This window comes from Channa argus, chromosome 2 (assembly GCF_033026475.1).
Source record: "Channa argus isolate prfri chromosome 2, Channa argus male v1.0, whole genome shotgun sequence".
NCBI lineage: Eukaryota > Metazoa > Chordata > Actinopteri > Anabantiformes > Channidae > Channa > Channa argus.
The window spans coordinates 2,344,258-2,361,222 of NC_090198.1; the positions used below are offsets into that span (position 1 = coordinate 2,344,258).

At 37.6% G+C, this 16,965-nt stretch overlaps 1 protein-coding gene across 1 annotated transcript in view; it reads left to right on the forward strand.

Annotated features, from left to right (window-relative positions):
* The window catches only part of ccdc102a (coiled-coil domain containing 102A), a 72,038-nt gene that overhangs the window by 14,963 nt on the left and 40,110 nt on the right, over nucleotides 1-16,965 (forward strand). The window lies entirely within an intron of this gene.

The following is a 16,965-nucleotide window of genomic DNA, read 5'->3' on the forward strand; positions in this document are numbered from 1 at the left end:
GAACAGTGGGTTTATCACAGTTATGCAAGTTAAAAAGCTGTATCTGTATCTCTTCCTTGAAGCACATAGTGGTGTGCTTGTGCATGTAAATGACACACCATCCCCCACCCCCAGGGTGGTTGCAGACATATTTGCTCAACTTCAGGGCTCACTTGCCTCTGCTGATACTGATAAAGCCAAGCCCACATGCTTAAATGGAGTATCTGCCTCAGAAATCAAATAAAAAAAATGTCCCATCAGGTTCTCCAACATGTTTTTGCTGCTGTCTCTCTATCCTTAGCTCAGTTCTTGCCTGTACTATGAGCTATATACTGTTTGTCTTTACAGCTAAGTCAAGTGTAAAATATAGTTTACACTGCAGAAAACATGCATAACACACAGCTGTCTCTTCATCTTAAAGATCAGCTTTATTTTTATCATCAGCCCCTTTTACACATGCATTGGAATCCTGACATTCTGACATTCTGTTTCCACAGCCTAAGTTTTCTATCATGTTGTGCCTCCTGTGTGCGCTGATCTAGCACTGAAATCAAGCAGCATTTCTTGGCAGGACCTTTTTGACTTTCGAACTTGATTTTCCACATGTGTGAAACACAACTCCGGACAATGTCCAGGGCAGATTTTTCAGACATTGTCTGGAATTCATATTTCAAACAGGCGTGTCAATGCTTTTACATGCAATTAGGTAACTAGGATCCTCAGATATATCAGCTTTCTCTGGTAAACAGGGAAACGTGTTTACATGAAAACCCATATATACATGCAGCAGCTGAGTAACGTGATTTCTCCTCTAGCTCTGAATTATTTTGGAAGCCTGGCTCTCATATTTATACTGTACAGTACAATCTGGGGGGAATTTAGAATTTTATGAGGCACTTACAGTTTGTAGTCTGTAGTCAGATTTTAGCTGTACTTTGTTTTAAAAATGAGGTGGCAGTGCTCTGATATTGAACTTTCCCTCATTCAGCCTTTCACTCAGCTGCTTCTTCCCTTCTGCAGTCTTTTTTTTCCAACTGCACATGAGAAACTGGATTATGTATATACAGTCTTTGGGGAAAATTCCCCAGTGTACATGACAAACACATCCACATTCTCTGGCAGAAATCCACCTGGGGAAGTCAGGTTTCCCTAATCCCCTACCCCGAATTCAAAAACTAAGCTTTTCCTTTTACTTAGTTAGTAAGAAATCGTCCTTCCTCGAGAAAGCTAACTGTAACCTGGCTACTTGAGTCCATGTAAATGCACTGATAGTGTCTTGATGGTGCAGAGGATTTGGTGACCAGCAATTAGCCACTGACAAACCCATATCAGTTGACCACTGCTCTGTAGTTCCAAAAACTTTGTGAGACCTCTTTAGTTTTCAGATTCTTCAACTTTAAATGTTCATAAAATTTCATAAATCAATAAATTGACACAAAACAACAACTTTCCTCTGTAGAGGTTGTTGGTGATGTCACAGTTTTTTTGTCAATTGAATTTTAGATATATAAAAGACTTAAACTCACTAAAGATGAGTAGGTACATGCAGCTGTGAGAGAGAGCCCAAAAATCAGTCAGTGTGAATGATGTTATCACTGGAAACTCTGGAGACTCTGGAAAGGGACAAAGGATTTAATAATTTTTTATGTATTGAAGTAGAGTATTGATTGGAATCCAGATTACTTGTATTTAGATGACTGTGAATGTTAAGAGCAGGTGTTCGCATTGAAGGGGTCTCAGGTCTCACCTCTCTGCTTCACCTGCCTCAATGCTTTATTAACCTTAAATCAGTTTCTAATTAATGGCTCATCAAAGGGCCCTCACACACTCATCAGCACACACCTCCAACATTGTGGGGGTATTTTTGCTCAGAAATGTACATTACATTCGAAACGTGCCATTATTGGACCACATTTGGAAATAAATAATATTTGTAGTTGTTGGATGTGGGGTGGGGGAAGGGTTGGAGCCTTAAGCCAGTGTGTGCTCTCATGTCTTTGTCAATGATACCTTGTTTGGCTGATTGTCTGGCGTTTAAAAAGTGCCTTAATCCGTACAAGGGTCTGTTAAAACCCCACCCTCTCCCTCCATCATAATGTGCCTGGCTGCTGACTGAGCTTAGTGTCACATTAGCTGTAAACTCTGCTTCCTTATGAGAAAAGATTAGAGGCAAAGATTAGAGACAAATTCTAGGTTGTTCAAGAAACCAAATTAGATAAAAACAGACTCTGAAAATTCACATTTTTTTTCTCAGCAGAACATGAACCCTTGCCACAGTATTTTTTTTCAGTAAAAAGTCTATTAGATACATCTAAAATTTAAATATAATATTAAGAAAATAGCACAAGAAATAATATTTCTATGGCAACCTGCCACGGCAAAAGGCAAAAAATCCAACCCCTTAGTCACTTGCTCAGGCAATGACTCTTGTCTCTTTCAGTAACTACTTTTTTGTAACCTACACTTTAAGGCTAACTAAAGCAAATCATGAACAGTCTTACATTTTGAGATGATGCAGAATAAAGAAAAAGTTATTCGGTGTCACTGAAAAAATATGGGATTAGTAGAACTAGAATTTAGAGAAAGGGACGGTGTGTGTGTGTGTGTGTGTGTGTGTGTGTGTGTGTGTGTGTGTGTGTGTGTGTGTGTGTGAGACACACAGCTAATGTGGGGCATCACGTCATAGTGATCAGTTTATATTTTATGAGCAAGTCATGGGCAGCTAGTCTGTTAAACCTCTGTATGAGTGAGATGTGGTCCACTTGTGTGCTACACCGGGTTACTGTTTTATTTCTGTATCTCTTCTTCAGGTTAGAGGAGATGATTAGCGAAAAAACCCAAGTATTTGGTTGATAACCCCATATCAGTTGACCACTGCTCTGTAGTTCCAAAAACTGTGTGAGACCTCTTTAACTTTAAATGTTCATATCATGTCATAAATCAATAAATCAAATTGCTCTTCCTCGGTATTTTCTTTTCTCTTTCCACTTTTTACTCACTCCAAACACCATGAAAGATGACCAGACTGAGTGTACTTCAGGTGCAGCCTGAAAAGTAATAATTGTGATAATTATATTTTAATAACTTGATAATAATTTTGAAAACAAGCTGCAATGGGATACATGTAATGACTGCAATAATATCCCCATTATTAGATTTATAATGAGCTTGTGCTTTTTGTTAAGCCGTGAAAAGTCCCCAGTTATTTAGAGTTGGTTCAACTTTTTCTTCAACATGACTTTATTCGGCAAAGTATTGACCAGTCATGAACATGCAAACATTCCTGCTGTTGATTTTGTGAGTTATACACTGTGTGTTTTAGTATTTAATAAGGTTGTTAAACACACTCAGTGGTTCCCCTGCAATAGTACAGGCGTGACCTTTACATATAAATGCAACAATACAATACAAGACAATTATAGGAACAAATCTAAAATGTGAATTGACAATAGCACAGTGTATTACTTTATTCCAAACTGGCCAATTTCTGAGCTCCATTATGACTAAGAAATTATCACTGTGCACTGTAGTTTAACCCCAGCTTCAACCAGGTCAATTCCATTACTACCCATTTTTGTCAGAACAGTGCATCTGTACATCTGTTCATGAGGGCCTTGATCCTGGCTTCTTGGTTATCACTTCCTCTCATATGTAGGCAAATATTATCCATGGTGTCTACAATAAAATGTGTAACACTTAGTTTCCCAGTCACCAGCAAATGTTGAAATCCTTTGTTTTTGCAGAGCATCGTCCATCAAGAATGATGGACAGAGATCAGCTGTAGCATGTCTCATTTACTGTTAACATAATTCAGTAATGTTTATATCCTATATCTTAAGGCATGTATTGCTTATTGAAGTGAGCAAAGTTCTGCCAAAAGCACCAGGCTGTGCAGACGCCTAAAATAATGAGTCAAAGTGAGTCAAACAAGAGACAAAAAATGTAATATTTTAAGAGCAAGACAAATAAATATGTTTGTCTTTAGTACGCACTTTAAGCAGTAGAAAAAATTCAAAATGACTTAGATGTCATGACGTCATACGTACACTGTTATGGGAAAACACATTAAAGCACTTCTACTCAAATGGCAATGCCAAGTTCAGTGTTTCCCATATAATAGTACAGGCACGGCAGACCACAATGCCTACAAGACAGGCATTTTAAAAATGTAATACGATCAAACATACACTCATTTGGAAATCGTTTGTGTTTAGAAGTCTCTCTCAGTTGCCTCTTCCTGTTTCTCCTCCCATGATTCTCCTGAATCTGATTCGGTTTTGAAAGCTCTTGATTAACCCCATTATACGTACTCATTGAAATACTAAACTTTACATTTTATTTCTAGAGTGTTATTGGTGGATATGAGAGGACTTTTTTTCTTTTTTTTTGTTTTAAAACGTTTCAGATTTGTGTGGGAAATCAAAGTCAGAGAATTTACCATATATGGTTCCTTCCCCACCTAGGGTAAAAAAAATTTAATAATATTTGGATCAATTACTGCACAAAATACACACATAAAGATGAAGGAATATTTATTTCCAAATGTAGACATTTATCTTACGGAACCTATGACATTGACTGTGTCAAAATATCAAGCACATGATAAAGTGCAAAACCAACTGCAATTCGTAATTTCAAACCTTATGTAAACATTGTAAAAAAAATAAGTGCACTTTCAAAAATACAACTTGTAAATACAAACCTTAGTAATCTATAAATGTAATCATGTTAGAAACCTGCTTTTAAACAAGACCACTCTGATCAGCTGTCATGGTCAATTCCAGTTCAGTCCTGCCTCATGGTACTTTATGAAGCAGTTTGAGTTGTGGGGGTGATGTGGAAGTTATATGGTTCCTTGCCTGATAAAGGCATAAGGAGAATTGAATGGAAATGACGGACTTTCCAGTAAGCCCTAGCAATTTCGGCAGTTAATATTAGGGATGTGAAGTTTTATCTTATCTCATTTCGGTTTTTATTTGTACCTTTTTTCCATTTCAGTCATGAAATTTCATCATCTGCCTCATCTTAGCTCTTTCAGTACTGATGAAGAATAGGATGAGTGTCTGTTTGCATAACTGTACACATTATGCAAAACTCTCTCAGGCTTTTCAACCGGGCGAAGCTTTGAAGCTGTTGTGCCCTGCAGACCTGAACCTTTTTTAGCTCTACTTACTCAACAGCTGAAGGGCGCTGAACATGCTCCACTACCCTAACATCATGAAGGTTATAATAGCAAAAGATAAAACAAGATGTTGTATGAATGTTGCTTTTAATACTGAAGCAGCAATAGTACGCCTGAATAATCTGGTCTCTTCCTGTACCTGACTAAAATACGTTTTAGGCAATACCAGCAGTTCATTACTCAGCAGAAAATTAATCAGCAGCATTTCGGGTGTTTTGCTTAAAACAAAATATTTATTAAATATTTTCCTCTTCTAACTTTTTTCTTTATTTCTGGTGCTCAGACAGAGTTGGAAAGCAGAGCTTACATTTAGCTTTACTTTTGTAATAATAATTTAAGAGATAATATGCTCCCAAATAAATATTATTGTTATTGTTGTTGTATTGTCAGCCTCACCTGAGGCTGCAGCCATATTACTTTCTAAGAGCTTTTTAGTGGGGCTCATTCCTCTAATCAGAGAATTCTATCAATTTCTGCTGTTTATCGTTGCAGCCCCTTATTTATCATTATATGGTACTGGGTAAAATCGTGGTTGAGCACCACAGACAGTAGAAGAGTAAAGCAGAGCAGAGAGGAAGATGTGCAGTTGGGGCAGAGTGGCTCTATGTTGAGTCTTAAGTTGCATATTGTAGCTTTAAAACTGCTGGAATTTGTCCCCTGTTTTTGTCATAAATCATTTATTAGAATCAGTAATATGAAACATAGTGTAATATTTATAGTTATTAGTGTCCTGTGTTGCTACACCTCAGTAGTGGTGGGAATTGGAAATATGCTCTTCCACATAAAGCAGGGGCAGTACAGGTTTCATAAAATGTTTTCATCCTCATACCTGAAATTCACCAATTTCATTAGTGTTTAAAACAGCTGTTACCTGTTTTCACAGACATCAACACCTTTACAGTAAAACTACAAGGATCTGATGAAAATGGCCACATTTTCACACATTGGTCAATGGTTTGTCGTGGATTAGGAATGTACTTTATAATTTGCTGAAGTGGAGCCTCTTGCTGCAGTAACACCTGGGGCCCAGTGGGATTTGAAGTTCTCTTCTTTGATATTTTTGGCACAGATGTGTGAGCGATGTAGTAACTGTGTATACAGACAGTGGATGCTGATGTTAGACATAGTGTGGGTGGTCATTAAATGGTCCAGACTCAATGTTTTGAAAGTAGGCTAATTGATTTGAGTCTTATATAGTTAATAAGATTGCGAAAAGCTGATTTTCTAGTAATCTCAATATTCAGAAAGCTTTTTGCCTGCTGCAAAGCAGACTTTGCGGTTTGCAGTAGTTGTGGGTATTGACTGGGTAAATATCATGTGATTGATAGCTTTATGGCTTGACAGTGCTACCTGGCTAAACCAACTGCTACTCTGTCTGGATATATCCACATTTTCACTTTTATGGGCTCGCTCGATATGGTTACCATTACTTGTGTGCTGTGCTGACAGGAGTTGCAACTAATTACGAGAGAAACTACTAATAAACAATTAAAACCAATATCTTTTTATGTGCTTGTGTTGAATTTCACACTTGAAAAATTGACTATTAAGGTTCCACATGATGGCAGTTGACTTGACTCAACCTAAACTCTTAATATACTGAAATGAAACTTTTCAGACATTCAGTTAACTAACACACTTAACTATGAGGGTAAGTCTTGTCAAAATCATACCTAGTAGACATCTGCATAATTGCTCTTTTAGTCAGCATCTTTGCCAATTTAAGTAAAACGTTATAGTTGTACTTGCTTCGTCATTTAATTCTAAATTCATTTGTTATGCAGGTACAGTAAAGTAATACAGTATGTTTTCACGGAGCATTCTGTTTCCTGTGGGAGATTTGTGTAAAGAGCAGACTTTCATGACAACCAGGGCTTTGATAATGTACAACACTGTCTTGTCAGGATTCAGAAATTCTGGACTAATTGAAACGAACCAACAGAAGGCAACTGTCTGCTTCATATTTTCCTAGAATTGGTGGAGCTATTTAACAGTTACTTTAAAAACAGCAGGTAAACAGCGGAGAAATAATTTGCCTGAACACGTTCCTAAAGAGTTTTGAATTAAAATGCCCCATAGTATAGTAGTGGCATGGTTAACATTAACAAGTAGTTAACAAGATTTTCTCAACATCAAAAAAACACTCATTACGTTAAAGGGAATATAAATAATCAAAAAAAACGTTCTTAAATTACATGATATTAATATTTCTACTAGTTGGCTCACAGCATAGGCCAAAAGGACAAAAAAAGAGCTCTATAAAATGCAGTAAAATACCAATTATATTCACAAATGTATTTATTTTTATTTCTTTTCTTTTTAAATGGACTACACTTATTTAGCTGTCTTCCACTTTATTGGGTAAAGTGTTTTCAAATTTTTCCTATTATTAAGTGCACGCCACATCATACCATCCACGATAAGACAGGTAGAAATCCTAAGGTGATAAAAGTGTCATCTCACAAACTCATTGATATAGTGATGCAGTGACGTGTGATGTATTTCCATTCCCTAGCATGCACAACACAAAGACGAGATCAGTGTGTCTGCTTTTAAGGAGGATTCAGTACCCAAAAAGAGTGCTGTTTCACTAGTGTCTCCCAGAGGACACTGATTTCTCTTTCATGTGTAGGTGTAACCAGGTTTCTAATCACCTTTGTCCAACAGCACACGTGCATAACAAAAGGCTGCAGACTGGACAGTAAAATGAAAAACAATATCATTATTTGTGCTTCATTAGTGAGAATAATGCCATTATTTGAGCCTTTAAGACAATCAAAGTGCCTAAAACACTTTCGAAATAAATACCTTAAGATCGGAGGTTCCTCTTGAGGAAAGTGAAAAAAAAGTATTAGTCTCACTGTAATTAACTTTTTAAATAAGGACCTCGTTGGTGAGTTCCTGTGTAGCTTTGTAATAACATCCACAATGCTTACTGTGCTGTGGAGCAGAGATTACAGTTTCAGACAAGGGGAAGCTTCTTGGTAAATTTCCAGACTTTTGTGTGACCTCTCTGTAAGGTCAGACCTCATTACAGAAGCAAAGTAAATTACACACCTATCACAGTTTTTGTCTGGGCTCTAATAACCTAATGCACAAACAAAATCTCAGAATAAAAAGCAAAATATCAGTGTCTTATATTTGCTGTCCAGAGGTACATGGAAGCTAAAGCAGTAACTTCAGCTCTGTCCTGAATCGTCGGGAGGAGTAAAAGCGAGCAAATAGGCGATGACGTTTCGCTGAACTGTTGTTGTAGTCAAGTGATCAAACCTTTTTCTTTTTTTTTTCTTTTTTTTATTTTACACATTTTTCCACAGCTTAAGTCACTCTGGACAGTGTCCGAGGCTGAATTGTCCTAACACTTTCCTTCAGTTCATATGTAGTGAAACAGGATTAATTGTTATGTTATGTGACTACAGCGCTTACATTATAACCAATAATAGGTGAAGTGACTAATATTGATTATCCGTTAATTGTTCTATTAAAGGGTGGGATATACAGTATCACACAGTGGGTAAAGGGTCTTGAAGTTGAGGTGTAGAAAAAGGAAAGTGGTCTCTAATGGAAAGAGGTTTCCTGATCTGGGAATCACATTTTCTTTTCCATCAGTGGACACCTGGGTGAGTCATTTGACTGGTAAAGAGATGTCAACAGGGTGCTCTATGCTAAGCAGAGGCATAAAATGAATCAACTCAACTTTGTCAATTTCAACTTGACAAAGTCAACTTTGATTTCTATCCTATGTTTCTTATGTGGATGTGTGTAAAGGTGTGTGGTTATTTTTTGTTTTTTGCACCAGGCTTAAACAAGGTAAATGCAGTAGATGGTCACATGTATAACCATTTTGTGTGTTTGCCTTTTTTTATTAATGTCCAAATGTTGAGTGTGTAAATATGGTAAATGGTAAATGGTAAATGTTCTGCACTTATATAGCGCTTTTCTACCTATTGGCACTCAAAGCACTTTACACTGCTTCTTATTCACCCATTCACACTCACAATCAAACACACACTCATACACCGATGGGGGAGCTGCTATGCAGCTGGCCAACACTCACCGGGAGCAGCTAAGTTGGGGTTCAGTGTCTTGCTCAAGGACACTTCGACATGTGACCGGAGGAGCCGGGGATTGAACCAGCAACTGTGAGATTGGTGGACAACCGCTCTACCTTCCTGCGCCACAGTCGCCCATTATATCCACTAGATCCAATAGAGTGTAAACAAAGTATGTAACACTCAAAGTACTGTACATGGCATCTACACTACTTTTTGCAAACAATCCGACAATGCAATGCTCCCCGTTTTAGAGACCAAACTACATTTTCTGTATTTTTCTTTTCCAACAATGGAAAAGTCTGCTGTTCAAAACTGACCTGTTAACTTTAATGTTAGGGGTGATAAATTTTTGTTAATTACCACTCACTGCTCGAGGATTTTCTAAAGTTAAGACATTGAGGTTTTTTGCATAATCTCATAAGAACTGGGACATTTTTAGGTGTTTTGTAGCGAGCTAAGAAAGTGAGACATGCTCTTAACCTGCCAGTTATATTTCATAACAATGCTACAGCTCAGATACTGAATCTCTGATTTTTTTTATTTTACAAGTAATTAAAATAATTCTACTTGATGAGGCATTTCATATACAAACTTTTTATAGGCCTACACAGTTAGATTTCTTTATGTGAAAAGCTTTTATTTTAGTTGTGGTGGGGAAGGAATTTCCAGCTCTGCTTTGATGTTTGGAAATCTCCCACTGGCTCAGCTTCAACAACTCTGTAACTTGGTAAGGGAAGAGGTTTGATGCTGAAATGACTAGACTTAAATTAGGGTTGGAGAATTGTACAGTCAGCCATATAACGGGAAGGCATGTAGAAGTAATTTTTTTTCTGCAAATTACCAGAAAAATTCCAGTTTTATTCTTTTGTGAGGTTTAGACTGATACAAGAAATAGATTAATATTGTATTAAGTATCTTTGTTGATTTGTTAATGTATGTATTTTTTACTGAGTTAGCTAACAAAGCCAACTGTATGTTTTTGTGTGAATAACGGTTAATGAATATTTATAGGATGGTGTCTTAAATCTGTTCTGCGTATTTCTGTAGTGCATTGTGTTGACAGCTTTGACTTAAGCCAGGAGACCAGATCAGTCTCAGTCCAAATGTGTTGAAAAGGAGATCTAGCTGTGACAGACTGATCTTGTGTTTAAAGGTCAACTTGTAACTACAATACTGTAGAACACTGTTCATGTCAGATCACTGTAACTGTATTTTGGTGTCTGCTGTAACTGCTTCAATAACAGTACTTTATGAAACTGACACTGACAAAGATTGGCTTTACAAAAAAAGATGCTGTTTATCTTTGTCACAACACTTTTTTACTTGATTGGCTCAAAACAATGCAGGGACTCAGTGCATCTAGTTTTATATTATATGGCAAAAATGTTATCAGTAAGCGTGAACAGATCAACAGTGGTATATGCATGAATTGGGGAAATGTCATGTACCAAAAGGAAGCCACAGCAGCCACATGATCAATACAACAATAAACCACATAGATGAGGGGTAAAGTATCAGAGTTTATGCCAAGTCACAGAACAGCCAGTTGCGGTGCAAGGTGAGGGGTAAAGAGAGTTGGAGACTAGCTAAGATAAGCTGCATTTCATTTGCCTCCGAATTCACACGTCAGACCTGGGAGTAACACAGCACCTGAATTACAGGATGCTATGTTGGTAAACTAAGAATTGGGGGAAGTGGGGTTTGCTTTAGCCAGGTTAGCCTTTGTTAGCAGTACCAGTTTACAGCAATGCCTTTGAACTTGCACATACAAACTGTAGCTTGTACTTTAGAAGTTAGTCTAAACTTTCCAACCATTTTAATGAGACACTACGAAGACGTAAGTGCTATTAAGCAGTAAAGGACCCAGAGCCATCCGGGATTCTGAGATCAGGCTGGGTGTTAGTCTGACTTCAGGGTGCATTAGTTAATATTCATGCCTCATAATTCTGAAATACCAGCCTAAAAATACCAATATCCCTGGGCCCTATGCTAAAGAACAGAAGCAGGGAAACAGTAAAGACTCTCAACACAATGAAGACAACACAACCACAAACGTGTAGGCATTTACTGGAGAACAGTTGTTTGGTGCTATCACAAAAGTAGTTGGAATTCATTCAGTGGGAGTGGAGACCATCATTGCCTATATCAAATCCAATAGCAATGCATCCAGTATTTGTTGAGATGTTTCAGTCTGAGGCCACACAGAGAGTGAAACCACAAAGCCTGGCTGTGTGCTTCTCCTTACACATTACATTACGACCACTTTAGCTCTCAGTCTGTTTCTCTAGACCTGCATACTGTGAATTTTACAGACAGATTCGTTCTCTGTTCCTTGTATCATCTGCACTGATGTGACACGCCAACATTTAGACCTAATGATAAGAGAGGAGAAAAAAGAGGAGAGACATTATTTAACATCTGCATGAAATGATCAGTGGCAGTGAGCCATGTTTGCCTTGTAGCAGCCATTTGGAAGTGAAGGGCTTTTCTACAGTATTTGTACACACCATGACACATTCTTCTAGTGGTAAATAAAGAAATAGGTGAGATAACAAATGGAGTGTTTCACAGCACCCAACATGTTAATGAAACCCAAAATCCAGATACCAGTGTGATTCTTGTTTCCTTTACTATGTGGCTGAACCCTGCAGCCACATAGTGCAGATGCTATCCAGAGCTGTTTCTCATTTACAGAAATAAGCACACAAGCTGACTCACTTCAACATGCACATGTGGCTGTGCACACACAGAACTTTTGGCGAGTACTAGGGGAAATCCTTTGTAGCAACGTACTGAATGTCTTTATGTTCATTTCACATCAGTTAACTGTGTGAGAGCACAACCCCTTTGTCACCTATGGTGTGTGTTTTTGTATTTGCTACGATCGTTAGTCATTTCAAAATGATTAAAAAAATGTGGTTCAAGTTGTAGGGGTAGGTCACTGATTTCCAACACAGACTCTTATTACATGTTTGTAATGATGAATAAATGACACTTTGAACATAGAAGTTTGAACATTAACATATGGTCAGTGAGGACAGATGTTCTGTCAAAGACTTTATTACCCCATAGTTTGCTTGTGCATTTTATGGGCCTAGTGTGTGATGACAGGGTGGGGTTCATTTGGAGGTTCTGGGAAGAAAGCAGAAAAAGGCAAGAATTAAGGGAAAGAAAGATGGTGAAATATAGGAAAAAAAGTTGTAAAATAGAAATAACAATTTATCTCTAGCTGAATAACTTAAGTGAGGGTATCAAGGTAAGAATGAAAGAGTGAAAGTATCTTTGAAATGAGACACCTCGTTCAGCTCTAATGCTGAAACTACTGCATGAATTTACCTTCTAGTCTTGTAAAGTTTAAAAATTGAAAAAAGTAAAAGTGACAATTTGAAAAGATAAAAAATAAAAAATAAATAAAGTTTGATGCATTAACAAGACTTCAGCATTGTCTGGGTGATAATTTTAGTCAATTAAAATGCACAGGTTTGTCTCATTTCTATATTATAACCAGTCCCAATCAGTTTAGTGGGATTTTAGTTGCCTAAAATGCATGAATGCCTGAAGTTTTCTTAGAAACAAAAAAAAACAAAAACAAATGTTAATAAATTATATAATATAATCAGACAATAAGCCAACTATAGCCAAAGTCATCAGTCACTGTACTGACTGGACTTAAGAGTGGAGTAGGTGGCAAGAGCAAACAGGGAGCCAGTGTATAAAATGCTATAATATTTCTCTATATTTAAGCATAGTGTAATTAGCATAAAGGTTACTGCAGGTACAACCGTAATACTCCTTTTATTCATCAGAATAAACCTCCATATCCAACAGAGGAATTTGTAGAAGATTCTGTTGGACTTGGTTTGGACCTCTTTGATTACGGTGAATTTGATTTAATGTAATGTTATCAAAATCAAAATCAACCACAGTACACAGTGTCTTTGTGAAGACAATGTTTCCTTCTAACTACATGTCAACATGTCTTTGGGCAAGATACTGAACCCCAAGCTGCTTTGGGTGCTGTCATCATTGTCTGTGTTTACATGCACTTAATTAACTGGTGTACTCAGACACTCAGATCATTTTTTTTTTCGCTTTTTACATGCACTTAGGAAACCTTGTTACTGGAAAACTGTGTATCCATGCAGCAGCAGAGTAACTTAATTTCTCCTTCAACTCAGAGTTATTCTGGAAGATTTGCTCACAGATTTTAACTATCTAGTGACAGAAAAAGCTTTCTGACTTTTATTTTCTTTTTGTGTGTTTGTGTGGCAGCAGAGTAAAAGCCAGGGGAGAGACACGCAGCTGATCCACAATGGGAACTGTCTTAATCAAAAAAATATATATACGGGGACTGAAAGTAACTTATTTTGACTTCTACTATGCACTTTGTGGTAGTCAAGTTTCCTGTGGGACTTTTGGCAGACTTTGTTTTAGAAACGAGGTAGCACGTTAACAATCTCTAGTTTCACTCAGCTGTGTGTTTTAATCGTAGAATTATTATTATTTCCCCGTTGTGGAATGTCATTGTTGCATCAATTAAGTCTTCTCTTATCTCTAGAAACCTGGTGAAGCATATACATGGCAAAGAACTTGCATTTTCCGACATAAATCTACCTGGCGAAACCCGGTTTCCCTAATCACTTTTCTCAGTTTCAGAAAACAGCTTTTCTTTGTACATGACAGTTAAAAAATCAGCTGTACAGAGAAAAAGAACACTGTAACCTGGTTACTAAAGTCCACACACACAGACAGTCTGTGTGTGCATGTGTGTGTATATGAGTGACTATAAAGCAACATTGTAAAGCACATATTCCTCTGTAGACTACAGTTTTTGTTGTCTGCAACTCTCCGTCTACAATCTCACCCCAAATTTGTGCCTTGTTAATCTTTTTTTCTTTTGTTCTTTTCAGCAAAGGTTGCTCTGTTTACCTTAGTGTCTGTTCTCAATCTGGAAAAAAGTGGTATTGAGACATCCCTAAGAGAAATCTGATTTCCTCTGCTATGTGTACTTGAACCACACCACCATCCATCTATTATCTGTAACCACTTATCCTATTTGGGTCACGGGGGCTTATCCCAGCTGTTATTGGGTGAGAGGCAGGGTCCACACTATGCAGGTCGCTGGTCTATCTCGGAGCCAACACACACAGACAGACAACCATTTACACTCACGGGCAATTTTACATTTACCAAATGACCTAACATGCATTTCTTTGGACTGTGGGTGGAAACTGAAGTACCTGGAGGAAACCCACCCAAGCATGGGGAGAACATGAAAACTCCACCCAGAGAGACAGACAGAGGTGGAGATGGAGTCGCTGCAGAATATAGAGACCAATCTCTAGTGTGTTGGAATTAAATAAGATCCAGATTTTTTTCATTTGGGTGTGCAGTGACAAGTGTAGACACACACACACACACACACACACAGACACACACACCTAAAACATTTGTACTAGGGTGGTGAAAAGACGGGATTTCAAAGCAAGTTAATACAGGTAAACTGAGAATGACACTGCTTTACACATTCCTACATAGATATGCAAATGGTCAGTCATGTCAGCTATACACACACTTACACAACACAGCGTATAGGCGTTTTATTTTAATGCACTTGAGTAAACCATCTGTGTGACTTCCTTTTAATAAATGTGTGTTCTTGTTTTTTGTTGTTGATCAACTAACAAAAGACCAGCTCTGAAAAGGTAAAGGCTTCACAGTGAGTGGATGTCTGATTGCTGATTTTTATTTTCTTGTTGGAGAGCCTGCCTTTCATTTGATTTAACTTAGTATTAGAAAACCATGGGCAGCACAGTGATGGATTGGTTAGTGCTGCTGCCTTACAGCTAAAAGGTCCCCTGTTTGAGTCCCCGGTCAGATGTAGTCTTTCAGTTAGGAGTTTGCATGATTTCCCCTGTAATTGTGTGGCTTTTCTCCTGGTACTCTGGTTTCCTGCCACAGTCCAAAGACATGCATACGTAATGTGATGTAATGTAATTGGTGACTCTAAATTGCCTGTAAGTGGGAATGTGAGCGTTTCTGTATGTCTCTCTGTGTTGGCCGAAAAATAGACCTCAGACCTGTTCACAGTGGACCCCGCCTCTCGCAGAATGACAGCTGGAATAGGCGCTAGCCCCCCTGTGACCCCAAACAGAATAAGAGCTTACAGATAATGGATGGATAGAAAACCCAAAATTTATGAAAAATTCATTATTGTTAAAAGCACTAGACACCTAAAGTAAAACATTTGATAGGGTGTGAGAACTTATTGTTGTTCACTGACTGTAAATTATTACCAATGGTTTAATTACACAAAGCTCATTGTTAAAAGGCCTCTACTAAACCAGATTTTATAACAACCCTCTTTTCAGAATCGCTTGGGGTTTTGCTCTATGAGCACACTGCAAACAGTATATTTTGATGCATATACTTTCAGTTACATTTTCAATAACATTCCCCACCAAAGCTGTTCCCACAGTTCCAGAGGAGCTCTGGAACTTCCTCTGGGGAGGGGAGAGGTGAGGAGGCAGCAGGGGGAGGAGACAGGAAGAAGTAGAATTTTTCTTGGCCCAGAGAAGTTGAGGCCAACTTCACCACAGCTAGAGCTGGTATTTTTCATCCAGGATTTCCCAGTCCAAACCTGCCACTGACAGTGAAGATAAGATCAAAGTTTCCCCACAGATGCCTGAAGGGAAATTGATTCAAATGTATCTTATTAGGCTGCACCATAGAATAACAAAACATTCAAACTACATATATTACAAAAGATAATAGGAACACTAGAGAGAATTAGAAAGCAAAAAAGTAATATGTGAATGAACAGTGTTTGTGTATGATTCTGCTCATCAATGAATATAATATTAAAGTCTAGCTGAATGTGAATTAACATGTATCTATTGCATATCTATTACAAAGTAACACACAAAAATATAACATTATGTCTTTTTAGACATTGATTCTCAACAAAGGAGAAAAAATTGCAGAGCTATCTGAGGGAAAAAAGGAAGTGATAGAAGAGAGGATGATGTGCTTCAAATGTATTTCATGTCAAGGCTCCAGGTTAATAAGAGCTAGTGACTGTCGTACCAAAAGTCTGCTTTACACATTTTGATTTATAACATACATAAAGACATACGGTTTAGGTTCTGTGAAAAACAAAACTGACATTAAGCACTAAAACATTATCAATGTTCTTGGTCTTGTTAGCAGCTCAGCTACCTGAGCAGGCCTTTAAAGTATTAGTTACAATATGGAGCACTTAATGACACAGAGTGTCTTAAAAAGTAGTAGCTATGATAAATGATAAAGAAAAATTAAAGTCAAATTGAAATAAAATGTCATCATGGGTTATTTATCAGGGAGTGTAATGTTATCTACTCTCAGTATTTGTAACGTTGGATCAGGATGCAGTTTTTATTTGTATTTGTCATGGCTGCTTCTATGTGTTTGCACCTTATGTGTAAAAAACACCTAATTCCACAATCAGAGATCAGCCATTCTCAATTCGTGTCTGAAGTTTGCCTCAGCATCTATATACTTAAGCTGCCTCATCACTTATTATTAAAGATTAATTTTAACATAAGAAGCAGAGATGCCTTAAAATGCCTTGTTTTCTCTCTTCAAGAAAAAAACTGTATAACACAGTACGATAGCATTCTGCTAAGCACAGCATATATGTGAAGATTACTTGTTTGCTGACCAAAAGTATTTAGACAGAATAAGGTAATAACAATAAGCCACACCAGTGCT